Raw genomic sequence first — 26,945 nt, 5'->3', positions numbered from 1 at the left:
CTAATTTCCTTGCCAAGTGCGCGAGACCCTCGGCCCAGCGACCTTATTAAGTAAGGTAAGTGGAATATTTGCTTTGATCGCGTATATTATTATTCCGAGGATATTACCTTCGATGAACACTTTTTTACTTTACGTCTGGTTAAAAATTGTACGATTCCTATTGGATTAGTTGCGTCTGATGTGACGTTACGATTATTATTATTCGATGAATATTATTAAAACAAAGAATCCAATTCCCCTTATTTATTATTCAAGAATTAATTAGTAATTTTATCGAAGATACAATTTTTTCTGCAACATTTCTACAAGTAAAATAAATTTGTGAAAAATTCACGCGTACGAGATTATTTTTGCGAACGTGGATAATAGGATAATAATTTCAAAAAATCGTGGACGAGTACAGTCGTTTTAATAATAAAAAAAAAAAAAAAGAGTAATACTCGTGGAGGAAGGTTGTTACGTCGAGAGACAATTCCTAAGATTTACAACACGCGCGCGCTTTCGTCTCGAACGACTTCCCCTCGCGGGGAACGTATTTCCTAGAGTACACTTTGTTCCGTTAATGTTTGCTCCGTTTCATCCCCCCTAAGCCCCGGTTACGACCCCGTGCACCGCCGTCTCCCCACGCAGAATTTCTTAATGAAGTGCTCGTTCGCCGACTTTACTCCGTGAAATTATATTTGAAGTTATATTGTAAGTCTGGTCGAGCAAAGTAGCCGTCGCGCTCCAACTTGGACCGCTGAAATTCCTTTGTTACGACCCAACTCGAACAGGAATTGACCCAACAGCAACGACGAAGGATTTCCGCTGCTAAAATTCCGATATAACATGCTCTTACTGTTACAATAACACGACGACGAATTGATTTGCATTTCTTTTCGAAGGAGAGCAAGAAATTCTATTTCTACCAAGTGAGTACCAATCGAGAGATACAATTTTCAAGGAACGATATACTTTCTTTACATATCCAAGCCTTTAGTTTATAATATTCGCTCTCCGTGGAGAATATATCCAGCACTGTTTCGACGCTTCCCAATACAATATATCCCTCCACAAAAATTTATTATTAATATTCCATTTTTGCCCAATCGATTATTGCGCGCGTTTCATTAAAATTACGATTCCGTATGCGATACAATAAATAAAATGCATATTCGCAAAAGGGAGGATGCGCGGGGAGGAGGGAGGATAATTTCACTGTTAAATATTTGTTGATTATAACGCGCCGATCGATCCAATTTAAAACCGAAACTGCGTGAACTGGGGAATAAAACGAAACGAGAGCCGTGGCACGCGACGAAAAGAGAGCGAAGGGGTTGAATGGGGAAGTGGTGACACGGTGTACCGATAGCGCTTTCCCGAACTCGCGGGTCATGTTGCGGTCGAACGTTAATATTAATCGGCATTCAACCCAGCGCGCATTTCCTTCTGTAAATACGCGGCCACGATCACCGCAAATAGCTGAATTTTCCATAGAGCATCGACGAAAGGACCCCTCGTTAATGCACGGACACTCGTTCGATCTCACGGTTAAGCAAAATTACCCAACGAATAATATTTAATTAATTCGATCGAAGGCGGTTTAAACGCGGAAAGAATTTACGCGCCGCTCGATTGGCCGCGACAAAATGGTAAATTTTAATATCCTGTACACACGGGATGTATATGTAATTATTTTCTATGGAATCGAAATTTCGCGAAAGATCGGAAAGCAACGCCTCCTTTTATTCATCGAATTCCATCCTCGACGCGAGTTGCATAAATTGATAATCTGATACGGTTCGTTAAATTGCTTTTTTTCTCTCTCTCTCTCCTGCAAATTTTTCTCCATTGACCGGGATTGGCCGGGAACAATGGGCGAATTTATTTATATCGAAAATATTTCACGCTCGACAATTCTCAAATTGGACTTATGATACGAAATGATCGGATAATTCGATTGCGGAGCGATCGCTTGAATTATTGATTTTTCTATTATCCCGGCAAATATTTTTTAATCCCGTAATTAACGCCATTATCGCCCGCCAATTTTTGCCAGATTCCCACCACGATTATCCCCGAAAGAGAAAAAAGAGGGATAAAAAAGATATAATTCTTCCAAACTGTTCAATATTCGATAAATAATTCTTTACTTGTAATATTTCTAATTTTGTGAAACTTTAATGTTGGTAATAGTACGAAATTTCGAACGAAATTATCGTAGATTAAATTTAAACAGTATACATGAATAACAAATAATAAAATGTACTAAAATTACGTTAATTAAAACTTGCTTTTCTCCTTGTCGAGATAATTCTTTTTCGCACAAAAATATAACCGTTCTCAAATTTGTGAATTTATTAACTAATTTATGATTAATTAACGAAGAATAAACGACAATTACAAAACGGATCACCGAAATTTGTTTACGACGTATTACCGAGCAATAACGACATCGTTCCTCGTTAACATTAACCATCGAAAACACGCTCGTAACATCCCTCCGCAAATTCTCTTCAGAGAGACCACCAACCACGATCGAATTCGGAGAGGCTCGTTCCCAAAGCGTTAATGTCTCGTGCGTCTTATGAAAAGATGGCTCGACACGCCTCCGCCACGACAAATTCCTACCCATTTCTGGCCAAACACTCGAAACAACTCTCCGAGTGCAGCAACTGTAAATCTCGCGGAACGATTACTTTTACAAAAGCCACGCTTTTTCTCCCCGCGTGTCTGCCGAATCGTCGCCAAGTTTTTGGAAAGGAAGGAAAGTTTCCAGAAAAATGTAGTGGATATAAAAATGGACGCGTTTGGAGCGAGTTGTCAACAACGTAGAGAGGAGCAACAATTCAGTTTCCTAAGTTAAGTTGTTGAGTTGAGATTTACGTGGCTTCCTCTTAATTACTTCTCCACCTCGTTCCTCGAAGGCTGCGATCGTCAACCGGGGTTTGGTTACGTTGTAAACGATGTTGTGGAATGTTGCGAGAAATTGCAACAAGAATTTCAGTGTAACGAGGATTGATGCTAATTTTCCTAATTAAATCTTTGAAAAAGAGGTAACTCGATCAGTAGATAAGACTTTTCCTCGCATTTATTTATTTATCAATTTCGATAAACTTGAGTACGAAAATTCCTTACGACACAATCTCTCGATCTGCGAGCTTGTAACGATGCACAAACAACGTCAACCTGTTGTAACACGTCGGTTTCAACGATTACGGATGATCGATACACGTGTCTCAATCTTCACTTCGACTTACAGTTAAAGTCGATAAAGTATCAACGTTTTTTAGGGAAATACTGAATGTATATCAAGGTGTAAAACGTATAATGGAATTTCGATTGATTGATTAATCGCGTGAAAAATGTTGTATATAAAATAATTTTAAAAGAAGCATTGAAAAAAATAATTCGAAACTAGGATAAAAAGAGAAAAGGTAAAAAAGATCGATTTGTTGATATTTCGCAATCTGGCTTGGCAAAGTAACGGAACGTGCTATTTAATTATCAGGAACGAGAAGAGACGAAAAAAGTTATCTCGTTCGACTAAACCTCCATCATCTCCTTCGTTTTTATTATTGCTTCGCGTCACAATAAATTCCACGCAACAGCACTTACGCTTCGACAGATAAGGTGGCCTCGATACATATTGTATGGATTCGAGGAAAATTGCTTGCGTTTAGATTGATGAACCAAATGCCTCGTAATATACACACAATGGCCGCAATAACAAATGTAGAAAGGAGAGAGAGAACACGAGCAGTCGATCACGTAAATCCTTGTATTCATCTCTGTCCTGAGCCGATCGACAAATCAGCTCGATGCGAACTGCTCGATGATCGATCGAGATAGAAAGAATTACACGGATATATATATATATACCATCGATCGTTTCTCTTTTCTAATAGAAGTGATTCGAGCAACTGTGCTATTAAACCCGTTGAAAGAGGTACGAGCTGCTATTATTCGGTAGTAAACAAGCTATCCTTATGCAAAGTGGCGGAGTTGGAAAGGGTTGGCGATAGGAATGGCGCTATTCTCGCGAAATTCTGGCACGTCGATATCAATTAATTTAGCCACGTTTCCGGGCCCGGACGACTGGCGCATCGCCAATTCTGCCTCCTATATACCTCCTTTCCAAATATTCCTGACCTTAGTTCGTTGTGAATATAGGGGGCAGTGGAGGGGAGGGGAGAATTATTCCAGTTTTACTTGGTGCTTGGTCGATTCGACGCGTTGAAATAATTCTTTTACGAGCACGAGTTGCGGCCGAGTGATACTGGGAACCGTTTTTATAGATCCACTATGTTAATCAGCCCGAAGAATTTAAAGTTCCCTCTTTCGAGCATTTGCTCTATTTCTTATTTAACCGTGAGAGTGATCTATACTTAGCAGTGACTCTTTGACTCGTAACTTTACTTGCTTTAATCTTTGTGCAAGCGCGTATGTACGTGTTTCGATTTAATATATATTTGTATTTGTATCATAAAAATTCATAAGTTGCAATAGCACGCCTTGAAAGAATTAGATCTTAATTACAGAGATAATAGCTCGCTAGCTTTTAACAGTTTTACAGATGCTTTACTCGTATCGTTTAATGGTATCTCCGATACGATGGAATTAACGTAAAAATAATGGGATGATGTTCCACGCCATTTCCACGCGCTTAAATATCCAACCACCATTAAAATTTCTTTTCCCAATTAATCCTATTGTATTCGATTCCGCGCAATCTTTAAAATCTAACATAAATAAATAATTCATAAATAATTTCTTTGTCGAGGAAATTTCGCAAATTCCTCGTTATTTTTACGCAGTTTGCTATATCGATCGAAAGTCAAATTGCTAAAAGATCTTGAAAGATTCCATTATCGCTTCATTTTCGAGTAGAGAGAGAAAAAGAGAGAACCAATAACAACGAAATCAGACTCTCCGAAGCCTCTTCCTATCCATTTACTTTCCATCTCCCGCGAAAACATTGGTTCCCGACCACATAAATCAAATCGTCGCGTCGGATCGCCAGTTTTATTCCTTCCAGACGACGCATCTGTCGTCTCTCGAAAGCGGCGAGAATCGGAGCGAGGAGAAGGAATGCGTGCCGCGTATTACAATAAACGTGGGGTGGGATTTTGCGCGGCGATCGAACAAAACGCTTTTGTCGCGATTGCGGACAAAGCGGTACAGCGATGCAATGCGTGGGGGAGAGAGAGAGAGAGAGAGAGAGAAGGGGTGAAAGCACGAGCGACGTTTTGCAATCGCAGAATTTATATATATAGGGCGTCTGATGGAGCCGAAAGAAAAGTAAATGGAAAACTTGAGAAATACTCAACTACTGAATTTTGTGAGCTTGTATACAGTTGATAGGGAGAATTGATTATTGTACATTGCGAGAAAGTTACGTTGGAAAATTAATCCTTCGATTTGGTTTAAATCGAGATGAAAAATCGTTTTTTATATATTTTTGCGCAGTTAATTAAAATTATCCATAAAGTATAAATGCCACGCTTCACATTTCAGATCTCTGTTTCTCCCGGGGATAAATACATTTGTCATTTAATTCTCTGGATTAAACTCGATCTTCTTAAAATACCGATTTCCATATTTTCCGCTTATTTTTGTCCCCGGAATAAATTTGCTTCTAATGTTACCACCGGTTTCGAGACTCCCCTAGACGCCTATATAAAACGGGAACCGTGCACCATTCACTGGAATCACATTGCCGCAGCTCATGCACGCTACCTTAATACTAGCAACCATGAATTACAGCCATAACGTTGCTTCTCCCGAATTTTTCGCGTGAAAGGATCAAGGTTGACGTTGAGGATTGAGAAAACGCGATTGATGGAGGGATTTAAATATCTGATTTAAATATCCTTTAGGACGAAAGTTTTTCTCGATCCTTGACGTTCCTTCCATCGAGGCGATGGATTTAAATTGCCAGGTTCGAGGGGGAAGGGAGGAGGGAAACGTTCGTTAAACCGACGCAGGAATCCGTAGGCGGTAGCTAATTTTCAAATGTCAGACTTACGAAGGAAGAATCTGTCGTTGACCCAGATAGCTTAATTGGTGAGATAGTCGGTTGATGGACGAGCCAAAGTTGAGGTACCGATTTAGCAATCCGATTCACGAATCTCATTAAAGTTTCACATCCTTACAATTTGTTTCACAGAGATATATTTTTAGAGAAATATTATTCCATTAATTTTTACGAGATGTTAAATAAGCTTTAAGTCTTTCTTTTTGTCTCAAATCCTTCATCTATTCATATTCTACAAAATCACCGAAGTCATCCTTTAACGCGAAATCGATGGATTTAAAAAATTCACCGATTTTCCTCAAAATTATACTTTTCCACCCTCGAATATAATACCTAATCCTCTCCACTCGAATTCTAAAATTACCTAAAACAAAAAGCCTCCCCGAAATCAAAAATAAACGAAAAGAAGGAGAGAGAAAAATAAACTTACGATCGAAACAAGTAACCCGGCCACCCGAAAAAAGCCCCAAATTCAAATGCGATTCGACCACCCAAGCATCTCCGCCACGTGGCGATATCCAGTTCCAGAGATAGAGGGGATTTGGCGATAGAGGGGAGCATCATGAACGACGCAAAAGCGGAGGGTCAAGAGAAGATCGGCCAGAGGGTGGGTCCGAGGGGTAACTTTCGCAGCAATTTCCTTTCGTTTTGTTGCTCAAGCTGATGGGAGCTGCACTCGTATATATATATATAAACGCAGCCTTCGCCTACTCGCCCCTTGTCCTGGAGGGGGTGGTCGATGCACGAGTGAATCATCGTCCTGGGGGGTCGGTGGTCCCTTAACAAGATACGCCGTTTCGAGAAGGGTGCACACACGGTGATAAACACCGTCGAGGTCCGGCACATTCGGGAACAATAAAGAAACGCCACCCTCGTTTCAGGGGTGCCTCCTCCGACTCGCGAATATTGCCTCGACTCGTCTCAACGGAGGAGGGTGTATCCGTGGCTCGAAATCTTCGTGAAACGTGAACGATAGATCCGCCTGTTAATTGTAAATAGAGAAGCAAGCTCCGGATGCTCGATGACGATTAAATTGCTCGCACGAGAATAGTGTATGTATATGCGGGTGAATCAGTTACGTTGTGTTCATTTCGGTGCGGAATTACGCCGGTTGTTAATCTCTTCGGCATGAATTTCGTATTTTTTTCTGCTCGTCATCCTCGTCGAGGGTAGAAACCTGATATCGATCGATTCCTCTTTATATAATTAATTATTGCGATTGTTTCTTCTTTTATATTTTATACTCCTCGTTTTTTTGGAGGAAAAGTTTTGTAAGGTAATTTGTACATCGGGTAAAAATACTATGGCACACTTGTGATTTCTGGTTTTCAAGCGGTGGAATAAATTTCGTGCTCCGTGAAACGAGGAAAAAGCGTTTGTAAATGGTATTCCGGGATTTCTCTTTGAAAACGCGAGTTGAAGGATAATTTTTGTGAAAATTCTTGTTAATTTTAACGAGCTGAATTCTTATTTGCGAATTTTATTCACATAATAAAACGATATCATAAGAAATATATTCCCGTGTAAAAAATTTGCAATTTTGCAATCAAGCATCGCCGGTGATGAAGATAAAAAAGAAAGAAGATTGAGACAGTCTCTTAAACACCCACGTATAAATAAGTTCCTTGTGCGCATCGTCGTCGCCAATTGGTTAAAGTATCGCCTAATTTAAACGTAAACGGGGAACGACATCGAACCAGAGAATTCGAGAGAAACAGCCCGAAAATTTCCTACGTTTACTAATTTCACTCTGTTTGCGTGTCGAGTTGCCGAATTGTTCTGTGAAATCGGTATCCAGCCAACGTTCTATCAATTATAGCTGCATCAGGCCCTGGGGAAATCCGAAGCAGATAGCGAGCGAAGAGAACAGGGAGAGAACGCGTGTACAATCGTGTGAAATAATCAAAGTGCGTGCACGCTCCTGCAAACGTTCCCTGCGACAGATCTCACCATATATATTTCGTGTATATTTCCAAAACATATATATATATATAAACTCGAACAAGTTACATTACAACATTACAGAATCGATGAAACTCCATACGAATTTCTTATGATTCGACAAACGAGACAATCTATCAAATAAATCCTTCGAAAATATAACCACGAATGTATATCTGTCGAATAACAATACTGAAATTTTACAATCCTTCGACTCGTATTCACGAATTTCATCATCCCTTAATTTTGAATAATAAAAATACCTACAATTCATCGCACGAAAAGTTTCAAATCAAATTCCTCCGGAATGGAATTCCATCAAGTGCATCGACGATTCTCCCTCCTCCTCCTCCTCCTCGCAATTAACACGATTTCGGATCCCCGGTTGACCGATGCCAGCGACAAACAAGGCGAGGGAGAGACGCGATTGTTTCGTTAAAAGCGTGCACTACCAGCCGGGTGGAAAGTTTATACGCGAGACGTGAAGAGCGTACGGAAGCGGGGCACTGTACTTCGTCGGCTGGGCTCGAAGGAGAGACGAGAGCAAACGATAGCGGCGCGGGACAGACGGGCAAAACTTCCTCGTCTACTTCGCGGGCATAAGTCGTACTCGAGCAACGTGAATATAAATGAGACTAACGAGCTCTCTGTGATGCCGGTAATGACGGTAGATTGCTGTCGGAACAAGCGGTCAGCCGGATTCCACGTTGCCGTTGTCACGACTCGAACGGGCCCCGCGTTGCTATTATATCGGTATCGATGAATGTGTATATTAGCAAATGGGACCTTGGCAATGAGAGCACGCTTCCTTTATAGATTGTATTGGGGAAAGGGAGTAGCTTATCGTAGTCCCTTTTCATTTCATCGAATTTTTATTTTGAAAAAAATAAAAATGACGAGCGATTTTTTCCTTTATTTCGAAGCAGCGAGAGGTGTTTTACGGAATGTGAAAAACAATGTGAATTTTTTTTTTTTATTATTATTTTTCATACATGTAACGTGATAATTTAATCCGTAAAAGCTATTATGGATGAAATTTCATACCGACAGATATTGGTTTAACGGTGATATCCTTTGACGATAAATTTTCGAGAGTTAAAAGATCAATTTAGCAGCTATTTCATACGATATAATATTGACTCAATTTGCTATTAATAAATTCCTTGTTTACATAATAGAAATTGACGTACGGATAGATTTAATATCGATTTCAATAAGTAGAGTTATTGAATGTTAATAATATTTCCTTTTAGAAAACGTTATTATATATTCCTTTTTGAAAGTGTTTCGAGATCTTGGAATAATTTAGAATAATTTCATGGATATCTATTCATATCTCGATTGATTGAATTAACAGTGGGAAATGTGTGTGTATCCGCAAGTTTCGAACGATATCGGACATCCCGATCGTGGACCACGATTTCGAATAGAGAACGTGACACTGACATATGATTGGTAATCGCTGTGACTTTGCCTATCCAAAACTCTATTTCGAATTGATCACATTTGTGTTATCATTAGCCAGGTATCTCGCGGCATAAATTCGTGCAATCTCTTAAATAAGAAAAAAGTGTATCTGTCGATACACTTTTATAAATAAAATTCGTACATAACCTACGTACGTATACGTATAATAATCTTTCAAAGAACATATTCTAAATTAAACAACATTCGAATCGATTCGAATAGAAATCTGAAATACCTTCTTCTCGATACGAAAAATACGAGATGCAACGAATCAATATCAATACGTAATACATAACGAGGAGAAGGACAAGCGAGGTAAATCGAAGTTTCGCGCAGCAACGTAACGTCATATCATTAATCATCATCCATCGGTGAGCAGCAACACGAACATGAATAATTGGCTGCCCTTCCTCTTGGACCAATTACCAAGGGGAGCGGCTCTTCTACAGCGGAAGATCCGTGTAAAAGATTATCAAAGAAATTGTTTCGGGGATAAAAGCGGTAATGGGACAAGGAGGGAGAGTGGAGTGTGGGGTGGCAGCATCTTAGGGGCGATATTGATGGACTTTCGAGCGGAGACGTCGCGATGCCCGATAAGAAAACTCGAGGATCAAACGGGCATCGCGTTTTGCAACGTTGCAAGAGAGAGGGGAGAAGGAAGAGGAGAGGATAGAACGAAAAGCAATCGTGGAAGATAAAGGCGAGGGGTACATGGAAACAGAGACTCTTTATCTTTGATAAATCTGAGAAAAATTAAAAACAGAGAGGTGGAAAAAAACAGTCGATACCGTATTCGTGGAAGACGGCATAGAACATCAAAGAATAACCGACTGTTATTTCAGAGAATCGTTATTGACAATGTAATATCGGGATAATATTGCTTCGAGGAATGTGTGCAATAAAATGTAACTGAATAGCAATATACACGCCTCTAATTATACGGTTACGACTTTTAATGACGTCGAAGTATAAATTAAAATTTATACTATGCTCGATACTCGAGAAATGATGGGGGGAAAAAAAAAAAGAAGAAAGAAGAAGAAGAAAAAAATTGAGCGTGTAGTAAATTATTCTAGCTTCGCCTTCCAAGTGTGACGAATTGGAAAACAAGCGAGATCTACCTATACATCGATGGTATCTCTCGTATACAAGCTTATTTTCTTCCTTGGACATTTGAAACCTGCTCTGTATACCGCATACATGTAGACTAATGACATCCATTTACTCGCGCGGTGAACGATACTACGATGAATTTTTAAAAGTGGCGAGAACGAGCGTTGTTATTTTACAAAACTATTGCGATATTCACGCGGTTTTAACACTCCGTTTAATTTGTTTCCCCCTTGTAAACTGAATCCTTTCCAATTTATCATTCCAGAAACTCGTACGAACATTTGTTGCATTTAATCTCGAGATTTTGAGTTATGGAGATATATATATATGTGCAGCAGTTTGCAACGGTTTTCGCATAAACCGAACGAACGTTTTAAGAATTCTCCATTTCCGAAGAAAATATTAAAAGTTGCGAACGCGTTAAATCTCCAACTTATTCGAAAATCTAAGCATTATTCTACTATCGTTTGTTATTTCACTATATTTTGCCCATCTCTAACGAAAAATCCAACGAAACTGGGGAACAAAAGTTAGGTAACAAAACTTTCTTTCTTCCTCATCTTTTCTACATCCTTAACGAGAAAAATTATTAGATAAAGATCAGCTCCGTTATTAATCTCCATAGAAACTTAATTAATTTTCTTCGCAGCAAAGATAAGATAAACTTTATCACGAGTCTACGCAAAAAAAAAAAAAGGAAAAAAGAAAAAAAATTAATTAATCAATAATCAGATTCAAACAACTTGTATAAAATATTTTATCATCTGAAAATCGTCGGAAAGATAAAATCAACCGTTATTAATTCGTACGGAAATTTCACGAAATTTCACGATTATGCAATTAACCGTACACCCCGGCCGAGTTTCATCACGCACGAAATTCAACCGAGATTCAACGTAAGCTACTGGCCTACACGGTGTGTCTCTCGATTCGTGCGTACAAGTTGGCTCGAGAAGCACGCGAGACCTGGTATCGCCCCGCGTGTTTCCGTACACGGGACCTCATATCGCGTGTATTCCAGAAATAACGCGAAACTTCTTTGCGAGGCACGTAACTCGACTAGTAGGGAACAATGCCGTCGAGTCGAGGTAGGTCTCGCGCGTATATACAAGGTGATCCAGGAATAACTACGCGATGAAAATGCACAAAGAAAATTGAACATAGACATTTCAGGAAATCATCGTTCTTTCATTATCGAAAGTTTTGAAAAGTTCTGATATCAGACGAGTGGATCCAGACTCACTTTAGTAGATTAACTGTGAATTTTTATAATGAAATGAAATTTTGATGATTAAAGAAGTGTTAATATATTTTGTATATAATTTCAAATTTTTATAATCGAGTTATGGGATTTGATATGAAAATATAACGTGCTCAGCGTTAATATATTTTTTTTCTTTTTTGCGTATTTAGATTTATTTTATGAAGAATTTTTGAATCGGACTATATACACACACGCGTGACGCGCGTGTGCATACGCGGGAAGCAAGGTAGCTGGAGCCTTTCGTTCCACTCGTGTCGTTACACTCGTATCCTTTGCTTTTATACCGAGGCTTTATGGCCGGTGATAAAATTCGCGAGCTGCCTCGACAAACAAAAGCGGGCATGACGAGCTGAACGTTTCAAAGAAACCGATAAAGTGGATTTCCCCTGTGGTGCCCTTTATCGATTCCTTGAGACAATCGTCGAGAACTCGATCGTGAAAATTCACGTACGAGGATTCAAGTAAGGGTTTAGAAATATTTCGATCTGTAAATAAAAGTTGTAAATAAAATCTATTGTACGAAAGAAAGGAAAAAGATATTTCATCTTACGTTCCGAATTCCGTGAATACGTAATAACTTGAAATTAATGGCGCGTTATTAAACGGGAGCGTTTAAAAAATTCGGAAAATAAATAATAAGATAGCAAAGCGTTCATAAATCTGAGATCATAAAAGGAGCCGTAAATGTCTTTCGAGGATCTTTTATCGATCACGTCCTCCGAGCTACTTTATACATCATACCTTCCTATTTTCCACGATAAAAAAAAGGAAAGAACAGTGACAATTCCCTTCGCGTATTGTTATCGCTACAGGTTCATAGAAACCCGACAATTTTATCGCAAGGATCGAATCGTACCCTCCAACACATTTCTCTTGCCATCACCCGTCGTTTTTGACCTACGATAATAGAGACAAAATGGGGAAAGACCCTCTAAGCCGGCCGGCTTAGCCCAGCAAGCGTCGAATTGAGCCGTTCAACCTACCGACAAATTCTTTTCTTCCGTACACTAGAAACGCCACCCTGCTACACTCTATCCAGCGGTCGGTGTACCAAGTACATCATCGTTCCGTGATTTACTCGCAAAAAGCTAGTCGTAAAACGAATCGTAAACGATCGTAAGCCGCTTTGGTAGATACCAAAGCGCACTTCTCGAAAGCCTGACAAAAAACGGAGCCAACGAAACGATCGCTCGTTTAAAACCGAGAAACGCCGACGACAACCGATGAGGTTCGTTTACGTAAGACGATCCACCGGTATAAAAACAAGCGCGGGTGGGGTGGGGGGAGAAGATTAGCGATATACCCGTGGCGCACCCTGCTCGAGCGGCGTGTTTTCGAATTAGAGGAGGGGGGCTTATTATCGTGAACGCAGCTGTGCACTCTATAATCCAACCGCGCTTTCCACGACTGCAGACAACTACATAAGAAAGCGGAGTGCACCCTGTGCGCACGCCTCCCACCGATCCAACACACGGTTATTGTTTCTAATTTAAAACAACGATTTCCTGTCGCGCCATCGTAGAAACTAGACGCCACCGCTCAAAGTCGTGCGTACAGCGAGCGAGTATATAGTAGACTGGCTCGGCTCATTCATTCGTTTCCTCGTTTGGAACGAGGTTACATGGGGTCAGCTATGCGTGCGGAATACGCGTAGGCTTCCTTCGAGTGTCGGTCAACGACATTGTCGCCTCGGTTGCCCGAGTCGAAATAAAGATATATCGCGTGGACATGGATCAAACGTCGGGAAAGGAATCGCGAATTTAACACCGCGATTATTTCACAAGATTAACGACCGTACGCTTGTATAATGGAAAACATATCCCATCTGGATTGGGTATGTAAAAGTGAGCAACACTTATATGAAATCATAGGGATAAATAAGAAAGATATACGAGATGGAGTATTGGGTGTGAACGATGGAAAGGATAGGTAGAACGATTTGTTGATTTGGAGTAATTTAAGGGGTATTTTGAAATTTGTTATTTCCATTGTAGAAATCTTGTACAATTCTCGCGCATATTTGATAATACATCCAATGATAATTCTTGAAAAATTTTCGATTCATTCCAAAATGAATTAAAATTTTTCTGTAATTTTTATTTAAAAATTAGTATACAAAAGAAGTTACGTACTAAAACCAAGTAGAAATTATGTTTCGTTTTCCTTGACATACTTAATTTATCGATGATGCTCATAAAAATTTAAAAGGCAAGAAAAATATGGCAAGGATGTTTTTAAAGCGACAATTTCAATAGAACTTCTTCGTCTCCCCAAAAAACTCGAATGACAAACCTGTGCTGCGAATGTGTGCGAGACGCCAAAAGAATGAAACGTGACGAACGTTACTTTTCCCGGTATATAATTGAATATATAGTTATATGTAATACGTGTTTCAAGTGAAATTCGCAGGCGGCAATAATTTCAAGAAGTTTCTCTCGAATCGACAAACGAAAATTAGCGACACGTTGAAAGAGCGCCGATTCCATCTTGACCTCGGTGGTCGCGCACCGTTTGAATGACAATGAACTTACATTTGAATACCCCCGCGAAAACTTAAACGAACACCGATGTTCTTTTTCTTTTTTACGAATATTCCTCTTCTTGCCGTTTGAACGAAGGAAAAGGCTCTCCTCTTCATTACGAGGATCTCACGAGCGCCTCGTAATAACGCGTTATTCGAGGCGAAACTGGTCGGAGCTATTAATTTTTTTTTTATTTTTACGACGCGATTACCGCCACCTCCAACTCAATTGATCCATCCACCAAGCTACCCGCACTCGCGCTTTTTACCTTATCTTTATTGCAGACCAATTTTCAACGATCCGATTTCGTTGCGAAAAAGATGTAAGAACAAAGAGGGGAGACGCGTCGAGCGAGTGGAAGATGGGGAAAGAAGGAGAGGAGTACAGAAGGAGGCAGGAAGAGATAGATAATGGAGGGGAGGTGGGGGGGGAAGGACGAAGACGGAGACAGGTCTACGTAATTTCCACGTTATTAATCAGCTGCCGAGTTCTTCTGGGGCATTCTCATTCGCGCTCGTTTCGTGGTCTCGCATCCCGTGGTCTTTGCTTAATAATCGCAAACCCGCGCCGTGCTCAGATTACTCTAAGTGGTTCAACATTTATCTGAAACTTACTTTTGCAAAATTCTCGCTCTCGGGAGTGAGGCTCTATCTTGCAGGGAAAATAACGGTGAAATTAGTAGTTGATAACGTAAACGATCTAGCCGGCTTTGTAAATGCTGTTATATTTAATTGTGAACAGCAGGAGATTAAAGATAGAGAAATGAAAAGAACGAGGGATATGCAGTAGTTTACCAAACCCAAATGGAATAAATGGCTTACGGTGTTTCCTCGTAAATTCTATTTCGTTTGATTGAACGATTATATACGTCTTTTATTTTTTCTAACTACATATATATATATATATATATACATATGTATGTATGTATATAAATATCGGTGTAAATAATAATCGGTGAAACCGTGTTTAATTTGTATGTTGCATTACAAATGACAAATTAATTAACACGATTCGGGTTTAATTATATGCCATTAATTTTGTATACATTATAGGGAATTACATTTAATTATCATATGTTACTGCGCGCTTCTCAGAACATCGCAATAAATTATATGATAGCTAATTAAACTTACGAAATTACTGTCAACTTCGAACCGAAGAAAAATGCCTTTTGACACAATTATAGACCGCAGTAATTTATAGTTCGTAATATTTATAGTTATTGTAAATTATACGATTTTTTAAATTATTTACAAGCTTATTTAAAAAGTTATGAACGGGAGAGTAAAAGAGAAATATATTTCCCGTCTCGAAATGGATAATGTCAACATTCCGTGCGCAACGACGGCGCGGAAAAAGACGAAGAAAACGAAGAAAAGACGGAAGTAATGTACGCGCATCTTATAGAAAAATCTATCTTTTACGTTACAATATCCTTTAAGAGCTTTCTACACACTCTCGGCACCATATAATACGCAAGAGTTTGCGAAATGCATGTTTGATGCAAAATATTCCATCTCGTATCTTCAATTTGTACGAGTTTCTTATGAAGAAGCCGGCAAAACGATTTCATATTTCACTCGCGTCGATGCGCATTTTACGTCCCGATTTTTCGATCAATTTTTCAGAGCAAAAAAAAAAAAAAACATTATCGACCGTATTTCTTTTTTCTTTCGCAGCTCATGTATAAAAAAAAAGGAATAAACGCATAGAAATTTCAACACCTTCTTCTCGATACCTGTTGCAAAAACAGGTACAAAGCTGCGATATCATTCAACCGAAACGTATTCTATTCTTTGAAATGAATATTATCGAAACGAGATTGCTCTGAGGATACGCGAAATGCATACGTATATTTGTAAGATACTTATACGTTATTGGAGAATTTTATTTTATTCAAACTGTTGAATAAAATACAAAGAAGAAAACAGAAAGAAACTTTTCAATAAGAAAAATAAACGATCGGTATAAATATAAATCATTCACCGCACTTTTCACATATTTTACGAATCAATAATAAAATTCTAATAGAATTATTCAATTCGTTCTTAAATAATATATATATATATATATATATATATATATATATATATATATATATATATATATATACAAATTATATTATCGAGATAAGAAGCTAATCCTAGCTAATGCGAGATAGTTTATGAATGTTAACGAGAATGGCAAAGTGGCGACTTTCTCTTGGCGTAAACCATGCATATAATCGTCATATTGCACACCATGAATTTCCACATTTTCCGCGGCGCTATTAAACCCGGTAATACGGCGAGTAATATTTCATTTCCGGCAGTTTCCTCGATTATGGTCATGCACAGATAAGGTTCAAATATTTATTATTTCTTCCTGTTTAAAGAGGAAACACGTTCGACCATTACTGGCAAATCTTTTAATTCTTAATTAATTAGAGACGTGCATTCTCACGCGCAATGCATTTTAATTTCTTGAGTAATAATATTTCCTTCTTTTTTTTTAATTTCATGCGTGGCATATTTATCCTCGAAATGAGAAATAAAAGTGTGAAACACGAGTATGATTCACGCGATTGCAATTTGATTTAAACTATACACCATGTGTCCATCTCATTATTCTCGGTTATGATGATGGCAATGACATAAATGAATTACCGATTGAAAGCATTCCTAGTTTAATTCGCAAAAATTATTGCACTACGTATTACTAACGAGCCAATCCAATAAAAAATAATAAATTAATTTCATTATGAAATTGTCGATATTCGAATGGAAGAAAAATATGTTAAATATATTGTTAAAATACAATTTTAACAACATATGACACGTCGTTTGCATTTGTCCATTGCGTTTACCGTTTAAATTCTATAAATATTCGGCTCGTGTTACATTCGCCAGTTTTTTTTCCCCAATAATTTTTACTGCATTCGAAGCAAATAAAAATTTAAAATATCTGATTGCATCCGATATTCAACGCGAGAATTCAAAAAATTAAATGAATCAACATGAAGCACATTAAACAAATTATTATTACAAAATTGCTCTAACACTGATATGGTATAACAATTAAAATTCCCAATTTATATTAAGTAGCAAAAGCTCCAAGTTCGATTGCGTTACACGAAAAATAAGATTGGAAGGAATGAAACTTCGTTAGAATAAAATAAACGGAAGGTCCGCAGAATCGAAGTCGTTGAACCATAAAAGCGTGTAACATATCGATCGCGACAGGGTTCTTAATCTAACGAAAACTTCGTTAGATATCGAATGAACGTTTTCGAACAATTCGTGGAACACTGGGCGCGTCAGACTATTTCTCTCATTGCAATGGGCATTTTGCGAAAAATTGTCTTTTCTTCGCCGGTGCACGTGTCGCTGTTTAGTCCTCGCCTTTTTCATGCTCTGGTTACGATACGGAGTGGAGGCGAGTTTTACATCAGATTGCACCGGCCTCTTACACGCGTTTAAAAGACAGCTAACGAGACAGTTCGACAACGAACTGCAATACGATTGATTTTCATCCCTTAAAGGCGTTACGATTCGTTTAAATTGATATTAAAAAATATTAATGATGGTAAAAATATAGTTAATCGTTCTTTATATATTATACGCGATCGTTTTTATCGAATGCGAACATTTTCTTATGAAAAGTACAAACAAACAGATTGCGGATTTTTATGTAAAATTTTGAACAACACGAAAAAAGGAATTAAAAATTTGCTTTCTTAAATATCTTAAATTTGTTGACAAAATTCAAGTTTTGGAATTTTGCATAAATATCCGCAGTTTGTTAATAAGTTGGTTATAAAGAAGTTGGGATATGACGTACACACGAAGTAGCGAATGCATTAATGCATTAATTAAAAAGGATTAATTTTTCACCGTAGAAAAAATGGAAGGGAGAATCTTTTTCCCGTTCATAACAAACGGGGTAGAGAATAGAGGCGAATACAAAAACGAGGATAACAGTAGCAGCAGATCGATAATTCGACGTCGTAAAAGAATATATTACTCCAATAAAAATCGACATCTCGGACGATTAAGACGGGTAGAGAATAAAGTAGCCTAGAATTCGAGCGGGGCCGTTTATACCACTAGTGTTTCTCTCCTTCATAAAATTAGCCTTTGTCACTTTGGGATCAGCACTCTCAGCGAGGTTGAATTAAGAACGTGCCAGCTGTTCCCGTGTATTAGAGCCCGGCCCATCGTTGTCGCCTTTATACACCGAACGATCTTTTACCAAGCATTTATTGCCCTGTTCGAATTTACGATATCCTTGCTCGCCGATTCCCATTCGAAATTTTACGAGTGCAACCATTTCAACTATTTTTCAATTCTCGATACGATTGTAACTTCTTCGATGGGCAAACTTGCGTTTTTGGAATCTTGGAAGATGGGATCGTTAACGAAAGTGGCATAAAAGAATTATCCTTCGATGGGAAAGAGATTCAATTGATGATCTCAATAGAGAAAACAGATGAAATACTCTCAAAAATTTTTTAAAGAGGAAATTTTTTTCAAGAAGCAATTGAACTAATGGACTAATTACGAAAGTGGCATTAATATCCGAAGAAGAATTAATTATTCTCCTATGGCCCGGGATCGAGCGTTCATTCGCGGATCATTTATCATGATAAAGAACAGACGACAAATCCAAAATTTATTAAGAGAGAAATCCATATAATTCAATGAATATATATCATTTAGTTGAATCTTTAAAATCGAAATAGAGGGATTAAACGAAAACGAATGAATTATCCCGTGGAAAAAAATCCAAAATTTTTCAAAGAAAGAAAATCGAATCCGATAAGCGCCTTCGAAGATCAATTGTGCCAGTTTGGGAAACGTCAGGACAAAAAAATCGAGATCATAAAATATCTGTCCTCGCCAGTTTTTCACTCGGCATTGTCGGTTAAATCATGACTGGGTCAATTGGACATCGATTCCGTCGTCACGAATAGAGTGTATTAATCAGTGGTTATCTCTGATGCTTGGTTGTATCCGTTCGAGCAACGTTTCTAGAACGGATAATGGATAATCGTCGGCCACCTGTCCCTGTCGTAATCTCACGAGGTGTAATTAACGAAGCCTCGTTAACATGCGGACTAAGACAAGAGGTCAAAGCACCCGTGGAAACTACGCGCATAAGCCTTTAACAACGTATCGTCTCTGCCTACCTAATAGTTCGACTCGAAACGACTCGATATACGGATCGTGGCGGTCGTGGATGGACCTTTTACACGTTCAAATCTTATCGATGGGACAAATTTGGGTGGTCCCTGTTTGCACGCGACTATATATCGACCGGTTTCACAGAAATAATAATAAATGAATACTGTAAAAGAAGATTACGAAAACGCGATAAGTCAATTCCTGTCCATCTTTTTGATTTTTTGCTGTTTTTACTTATTGATTTTTAATTAGGCGGTGCGATATGGAGAATGAGAGAGAGAGAGAACGAGAGAACAACCTGTTAGAGCAAAAGATACGAGTTAAAATTAAAGAAAAAGGTGGAAGATTTATACTCATCTCGAAAATTTTGTTAGATATATATTTCTAAAAGGTGGAAGCATACAGATTATTTTTTTTATTGTAAATTTGTTATAATTTCAATTGGTATTTTTGAAATGTTCAAAAGGACTAGGAAAAATTAAATTTAAATAGAACAGATTCGGTAAAATTGTGTATATATTTTCCCCTTCAAAAGTGATTCTCAAATAAGATTAAAAAAAAAGAAGAAAAAATATTAAAGTATTTCAATGCATCGAATTTTATAGTTAATTTAATAGATGGTAAAATGTCCATATACGTCACTTATCCGTCAATTCATTCGTTTAAAAAAAAAACAATGATATGCAAATTTTGGTTAGATACATAAATTTCTATTCTAATTCAATGTTAGTATTACTACGAACTTAATACGAACGAGTTTATCAGGAATTAATTGCAAACAAGAAATTATGTTCTTTGTCAAAACATATTGCTTGATAGCAATTAGAAAATTGCTCAATAAAATAAAACAAAATAGTCAATGATCGATTGTATTATACAAGCTAGAGAGAATTTATAGAAGTATTAGAATTTTAACGACATGATATTTCTTTATTTTTGACATTTATCGTCCTTTTAAATTATTCAGAAATGCTATTTAGCTATTTCGATTAAAATAATTATTATCCAGATGAATTCATAAATAATATAATAATTATGACTTTATAACAGCATATTGAAATACAAAAATATATTTATTATACACCAAAATACTGACTGTATGAAATTCAAAAAAGTATGAAATAAACAAATAGAATAAAATGAAAAATGGAAAAAAATATTGTTCATATTTAAGAGTTTGAAATATCGTTCAAATATTTGTATTCATCGTAGTTTTATAATCTTTCGTAATTAAAGAAAAATATTTCCATATTCATTTTTCCATATTCGATTTCATATTTTAAAATAAAGAACTGTGGAAATAACTTTGAATAAAATTCTCTTTTGGAATTCTCCTTTCGCTAAATTCAATTTTTTAAAATTAAACCATCTTTTGTTATCTTATATCTATCTTATATCGTTTATAAGTACCATTTATTTGATATTTACGCTATGTATCAAATAAAAGTGTGTAATATATATTTCCGTTCCTATATATTCATGTAATTTCTGAATACGTTTATCTATTTAGAAAAAAAAAAAATAGAAAAAAATTATTTCTTTCAACGTCAAAATGCTAGGACAATTTATCCCTAGAATACCCAATGATACGATCTATCTATCTAAAATAATATGATCGAGAAACATGCGCGTTTAAAGGGTAATGAAATATGGGATTCTTTTAACGCTACGATCTATCCACTTTAAACGTCGCAGTTGTGAGCGAAAGAAAAAGTTTGCCCATCGCCTGACGAATTCCAATGTTTCTTCTCTGGGCAACGCGTTACACGGTGAAAAAAATTTTTCGAGAACTGGTTTTTGAAACTAAGAAACTCGTTCCGACATAATAGAGTGGCCCGAAGGATTTCAACGTACATACGTGGAAAGGTGCACATTCGTTAAGCCACGACACGGATCGGTCTCGTTGCCATTAATTTAATGCGAATAAATATCGCATCTATCATTTTCTCCCCTTCTCGCCTTTCCCGTTCTCGCGATGAAAAAATAACATTCTTGATAGTAAAACAGCAAGCACTGTGAAATAACATTTTAATCCCAAAGAAATTTTGCATGTATTCGTTTCGCATTCTTCCGACTATGTCAACGTTAAATTTTTATTCTCATCCTATATTTTCTTATTCGAATATAAGAAAAGACGTTATTAAAAATTTCTCCGTACCTCTCCCTCTTTTTATGCTTTCATCTCTTTTTTTCTTTACTTTTACGAGTTACTTGACAACACAAAGCAATGAACAAAGAAACCGAATAATCGAGTTTGTTGACATTGCTTGCGAGACGAGCACGTTCATGATACCCTCAGTAAAAACATCGCATTGCTAAGGTTCGTCAGGCTAAACAAACGGTTCAGGTGTATCTGTAAATCTAAAATTCCCAGAATCGCCAAACACCATCTGCGCCACAAAACGGAATTTCGTTTATTGTTATAGAATATACTACCAGATCAATTTAAAAAAAAAATTCACAACAAACGTACATGTTTATATTCGATATCGTATTGCGGTTCGAATGCGAAGAATCGATGTTTTTCCCTTTGATACGGTTTAACCGAAGATATAAATATAACGCAAGTTTTGATCGGTCATTCAAAGTTGTCAATTATATAAAGAAACCGTTTTTCGAGATTTCATTATCATATCGCGAATTTCAATATTTTCGATATCCGTAATAAATTTAAAGATAGGGAACACAGATTATACGAAAACGGATATCTTACGTTAAATTTTTTTCTTAAATCGATAATTTTCTTTCTCGCGCCATAAAACCATGATGCTTTGGATCAACGACGCCATTTTGTGTCTTACGCGATCGAAACATTCGGTCGATAAATTTGAAAATTCTGCATCGGATTAACGATAATTATGACCTCATACGTTGAAATCCAACATCGATCACGTGAACTGAGCATCTTATATCGAATATTTTTCATGAAAAACGGGTATAAATTATATATATATCCTCGACTATCTCACATTCAAATGTTTCGAGACACTTGTATGAATACGGGACGCACCTTTTTGAATGTCGAGCTTCACTCCGGCTCCCCTTTCCCTCACGGTTCCCGTCGTCCGTTGCTTTAGATTCACGTAATCCAAATCGAGGTAGTTGATGGCGTAGATTCGAATAAACACTGTGTCCAAGTCTCACAACGCTTCGTTTCGAGTAACGCTCACTGAACTCAATCGAAGTACATACACGCGACAGAAACGAAACCACCGAATTGTAATTCGCTTATTTTCCACTGTCACACCGAATATTCCACTGTATATCGAGCCCGTACACACGAATTCACACGCGATCAAAACAAAGAAAAGCACGACACACCGGAGAAGGCCGCTTCCACGTGTAAGCCGGCGTCCACTGGAAAAGAGCGTCCGTCACGTCGGAGCGGCAAGCCGAAACTAGCGCGCCGCGCGGCAGTCAAGGAAGGCGAGCCTAGCAGGCCTCTCTACCATCTCTCTCTCGCACGCCACCTTTCCCTCTCTCTCTCTCTCTTTCTCTCCCTTTCTCTCGTTCCCCTCTCTCTTTCTCCCTTTCGCGACGCTTCTCTCTCTCTCTCTCCCCTCTCTCTTTTTCTCGCTACTTCGTTTCTCTATCTACCCGGTGTCCTCCTCCCCTCTGCGGACCCAGGGTTCCCCTTCACGCGCAATCCCTTCCTCTCTGCACGGTGTTCCACGGCCGACGACAATCCCTTCTCCATGAACGATCTCTTACACAGTCCAGCCAACCCGGTCCCTTTTCCAGCCGAGTCTCTCTAGTCCGGCACGAATATCCATCGTGTGTACCGTGCTCTTTCGCTCTCCCCACTTGGAAGAAGCTCGGCCACGATATGCACCACTGTACAAGAGTGCACGCAACTTCGGGAATGATGCTCTATGGTGTATACGCGGACGTCGATTACCGTCATATTTCGAGTTTTGATGAATAGACGGCCTCCGTGTGAACATACAGAATTTAAATTGATCTATATAAATATGATTCGTAATTACAAGGTGAAACATGAATGAGCGGCTTGAATTTAAGTCTATGTTTTCGTTCGTTTATTCCGATTCAGTTTCACACTTCGAAACGAAAGTCTGTCGTACAAATTTTAAATATAATTTCGTTTTAATCTAGATTTACAGAAAATTTTAATTGTCGATTTTAAATCGATTTGTAACATGTGCATGGTTATTAAAAAAATATTCGATAAAAGAAACGATTGCGCATAAAGGATGAAATAAAAGTATAGATTTTATTTAGTTTATATTATTGCGTACAATTTGAAGAAAAACAAGTTTGAATGTGAAATTTCTACGATAAAATTTAATACGATTTTATATCGATGTCCATTTTTTTGAACTGACAACACTGTAGTGATGTCGCAATGTGTTATTTATAGAGATCTATTAGAGATTTTAAGAATGCCTTGGCTATCAGTACGGCGCCTCAAAAGATGACTCTTTATGTAGCTTCATATCAGTGTTTGCGATTACAATATCTTGCCATTTCGAGAAATTGTCGATGACTAATATCTACATCTGCTCACGATATTATAAGATTCTTTGTTATTCTCCAAGATATATTTTAAACTATCCTTTACTTATATTTATCCATAAAAAATTAATTTTTTACACATTATACTATGATTTACCGAGGTAAAATTTTTACATAAGTTCTATCATTCGATGAAAAGAAAACTCGAAGCAAGAAACATTTGCATAAACGCAATTTATAGATAGCGTAATAAAGAAATATATGCCGAACAAATATAAATTGGAAATAGATGTAATAAGTATAAATTGGTAATAAGTTTATTTGTCAAGATATTTTATGCAAATTTCATATTTTTAAAATTATTACCTTCCGGAATTTTTGCTTTTGCGTATTTCTTACATGACTAAGAAAAATCTTCTTAGTGTCTCTTACCCTCGGGCATTTCAGAATCAGTAAGCCTCTAGGATCGGTTTTAAACTCTTCGCTTATTTTTTGGACAGCCAATTTGTAAGCGAAAAGATCTCCAGAATTAACCAAGGTCCGCTTCTCTCTCTTCTTTCTCTCTCTCTCTCTCTCTCTCTCCTAGTCATAACCATTATTTATAATCTCAATTTTCTTTTTATTACTGTCTCATGTTTCCACAGTTTTCTCTTATTTACTGCCTCGTTAGAACTGTCTCGTAACGAACTTATCGTATTAACAAAAGTCACGCGATTCATCGACCGATATATTAAGACGACACTCATTGTTGATTGCGTTAACGTTCTAAAATTGATAAAACGGAAATTAAAACATCGAAACGTCAATCTTCTCTTTTCTTTTTTCAAAAATTTTCGTTTCCGTATTTTAATAACTTTAGCTTTAATAAGTATTTGATATATCATCCCTTTAAAATATTCTTGAAGAAAATTCTAGAAAATTCATATCAAATTTTTTTTTTATTTATTTTCAATATTTTTCTCAAATAGTTTTTCCTTTGTTTCGAATATTACTTATATTAATACTTATGTCTCTTTGATAGAATTGATAAATAATTTTGAAGAACAAGAGCAAAATATCCAATTATATATTTCTTCTTCGAGAAGATACAATCTCGATTTTCAAAATGCCTGTTCCACCGGTGTTCTTCACACCGATCATAGCAACACCTATCGCAAACGCTAGTTATAGACACCGCCAACGATGGTAAATTGCGTCCGGATCTGAACAAACACGTGACCACACTACTATTTACTCCAGTAGTTGGTAGTGACTAGAGGTAACGGGCCGGCCATGTACCAGGAACTTGCAGGAAGGGTGTACAGATCAAAGACCCCTATATATTTCTCTCGTTTCCTCCTGCTCCCGGTTCTCAAGTATCCTCTCTCATTGGTTTGAAATCGTGTTGGGATAACGTTGCCTGCTTGGCCACATCCAAGTTTTCCCGGACGTGTTCACGCTTAAGCGTTTTCTTAAAGCGAATTTCCGTTAATTTAATCCGTCCTAACAAGAGATACAAAAACGGTTGCTCGCATTCTTCGCTTACAAACTTAATTATTTCATCGTTGACACACAGGCGGCAAACCTGTAATTTAGCACGTTATAATTAGAAGAAACATCACAGGAAACGCGTAAGTGGAAAATACAGGATGAAATTCTCGCCGATAGATAGATTGAAAAGTTGGATCGATAATAATTTCGTACGGTTTTCAACACGTGTGAACATTACGTTATAATCGTTCCAATTATAACAGTAGTCGTCGTGATGATGATAACGGAAACACAATCGACACACGCACCCACATCTTTTCGGATAACTGTAAACTGAGAATCGTCGCGATATTTTGAATTCACCAGCGAGAGGAATTCATTCCCTGGTAGAATGCTCATTAAGATAACAGCGCTACGAGCCACTAGGATTTTCAATGCATCCTGCGTCCCTCTAGCGGCCGACTCGTTATCCAACCAATTTGGCAAGCGAAAACCTTCTGTTTACGTCGAGGCTTCGAGTCGGTCCCTGCACCATCAACATCCGGAGTGAGGGAGGAGAGGGGGGAATCACGGCGAGGATGGCCTGGAAAAGGAGCGAGGCGGAGAAATAGGGATGGAATGGGACGGACAGCTGGCTGAGGAGGGTAAGAGAGGCGGCTGGATTTCTAGAGGTAAAGAGCGGTCAAGTCGGACGAGCCCAAGAGAGAGAGTCGAAGAATCGGTCGGCCATGGCACGACCAACCGCGGTACATACTCAAGGCTATCAACCTCTAAGCTTCCATTAACTGCTCCTCGCCACCGATGTGTGCGACCCCGTGTCCGTGTATGCACGTCCAAAGGGTCATACCCATTCCGTACCATTTTACATTCGATGCCCGCAATTTTGCGGTCCTAAGCAACCCGACTGATTGCATTGCGAGAATTTTTATCGCGCCCTCCCCGCCTTCCTCGTTCGACGTGGGCTATATATGCAGATATATACACTCACGTCGAGCCAACGATTATTAATTCGATGAGAACCTGCGTCTTAATGGACCGATTAAATTGTTCGATTCGTTCCTCTTAAAATCGATCGTTTCGATCGATCATCGAAACCGAATACGAGCGTCCTTTTTCGAGTTGCATTATACGAGGCTATATATATATATATATGTATTTTTGGAGAATGTTGAAGATCATTTTTAATACCAATCAGTTAGTTTCTTTTTTGTTTTAATGAACAAAGATGCGGTGGCGGGATACACCGGTTCGACGCAGAGGGTGGCGCTAACAGGTTCATCCGAGGCGCACAATGAGTCATGCTCGGAATGTAAAAACTAGTCCAGGCAAGGCAGCGGGAACGAAATGTGTTAAGGTGTATCCACAGATTCAGATTCGTCTCCGAGAACAAGCCTTTTTCTCCCCCTACAAGAAACTCAATATTCGGCTCGATAAATTCTCCTGTTTTATATATACATATTCTCGACATTTTTATGCAAGGGTTTCAGTTGGAAAAGAATCTTGTCGAAAGCAAGTCA

At 38.0% G+C, this 26,945-nt stretch overlaps 1 protein-coding gene across 2 annotated transcripts in view; it reads right to left on the bottom strand.

The window, feature by feature from the left end:
- The window catches only part of LOC107994067 (fat-like cadherin-related tumor suppressor homolog), a 466,334-nt gene extending 443,444 nt beyond the window's left edge, over positions 1-22,890 (bottom strand). For both annotated transcript variants that reach the window (XM_062076345.1, XM_062076347.1), the window contains exon 1: positions 22,496-22,890. The gene's annotated coding sequence lies outside the window, so the exon portion shown is untranslated. The remainder of the gene's footprint in view (positions 1-22,495) is intronic.
- Positions 22,891-26,945: the final 4,055 nt, after the last annotated feature.

The sequence above is a fragment of the Apis cerana genome, linkage group LG6 (assembly GCF_029169275.1).
Source record: "Apis cerana isolate GH-2021 linkage group LG6, AcerK_1.0, whole genome shotgun sequence".
NCBI lineage: Eukaryota > Metazoa > Arthropoda > Insecta > Hymenoptera > Apidae > Apis > Apis cerana.
This window is presented reverse-complemented; position numbering and strand designations above follow the sequence as displayed.